At 33.9% G+C, this 1,458-nt stretch overlaps 1 protein-coding gene across 4 annotated transcripts in view; it reads right to left on the bottom strand.

Annotated features, from left to right (window-relative positions):
* Nucleotides 1–489, bottom strand: part of LOC113297457 — a 4,489-nt gene extending 4,000 nt beyond the window's left edge. For all 4 annotated transcript variants that reach the window (XM_026545930.1, XM_026545928.1, XM_026545931.1 and 1 more), the window contains exon 1: nt 74–489. The gene's annotated coding sequence lies outside the window, so the exon portion shown is untranslated. The remainder of the gene's footprint in view (nt 1–73) is intronic.
* Nucleotides 490–1,458: the final 969 nt, after the last annotated feature.

The raw sequence follows: 1,458 nt of genomic DNA, 5'->3' as shown, positions 1-1,458 counted from the left end.
AAAAAAAAAAAAAAAAAAAAAAAATCCTAAAATTCCTTTGCTATTAACTAGTAGTAGTAGTAGTATTACTCACTAGCAAACCCATAATTATAATAAGGTTATTCTTTGAAGTTGGAAGCCTTTGATATGTTTAGACCCACCAGTAAAAAGAAAAGGGGAGAAAATTGGTTATTTAGGTAGTAGTTTTTCTCTGAAAATATCTTTTGAAGGGAAAAATTGAAGTTACTTTTTTGGGCAAAGAAAAAAGAAAAGCTGATCAATTATGATTAGCAAAAATTGGGATGGGAATTATGAATATCCAAAGGTGAACCCTAATTTGGTGTTACGAATGGAGCCTAACAGAAAGTTGAATGAAGAAAGTGATGATGACCATGTAACTGGGGAAGATAGACTAGAGAGAGTTAAGTAAAGGGAACGAACAAACTAATAATAAAGGAAGTTCTAAAGGAAGAGAGACGGAGGGAGAGAGGACGAATGGGAAAATGCTGATAAAAGAAGGGGGGGGTGGGGGGGGAGCTGACGATGCAGTTAATCTGGAATACAGCTGTATTCAGAGAGTTTTCATGGAATCACTATCAGACACACTCGCGGACCAAAATCGAATACTACTACTTCATAAAAATATGGAATTGTTTTAATATCTACTTTTATTTTATTCTATTCTAATTGGTTATACGTCTGTATTACATGATTTTTAGTTGGTGTCTTACCGAGATTACAACTTTTATTTTTATTTTGAGACTCTCGATGATAACAAACAAGCATCAGTATGCATAAATATTGCTAATTCTCGAGAACCCGGACCCGAAGGATACTACAAAGGGACCAATAAGAGCCCATCTACCGGAAGAATCCGATAACATGGTTGAAATGATATTATCATGACATGATGACTTCATTTTTTTATTTTATTTTTGGCAAAACTTAAGTGTGAATTTTAAGATAAGGCTTTCATGATATATTCCTCTTATAAAGCTCTACACTCCAACCAAAAATTATTGCATTCCGAGACGTATAAAATAATCATCTACCATTTTGAGTATCAGCCTTCGAAAATTAACGATTCAAATTAAAATTGTGAATGGTGAAGTTTCGTATTTCAGAATACTCTCATTTTGGTAAGAATATAGAACTTTATAAGAAGAACAAGACACGAGAAGATTAGCTTTAAATTCATTGTTACTCGGATTTTGTAGAAGAAAGGGCGTCACCATGTGTTGATGGACGAAGGTTGGATCCGTAAAATCACATCAGCAAGTATGTATCTCTGATCAGCATTAGAATTATAACAAATTCATGTCTTCACCTTCTGCAAGAGAACTGGGTTGCAATTCTGTAACCTCATCAAATGTAATAATATGTAACGGCAATATTAGGGCTTCTGGAGTAGAACCTTCAATATTTCATGTTTACAGCTAAGCTGAAAAGGCTCAACGTTTCTTGTTTGAATTCAGAATG

This window comes from Papaver somniferum, chromosome 7, assembly GCF_003573695.1.
Source record: "Papaver somniferum cultivar HN1 chromosome 7, ASM357369v1, whole genome shotgun sequence".
Lineage (NCBI taxonomy): Eukaryota > Viridiplantae > Streptophyta > Magnoliopsida > Ranunculales > Papaveraceae > Papaver > Papaver somniferum.
This window is presented reverse-complemented; position numbering and strand designations above follow the sequence as displayed.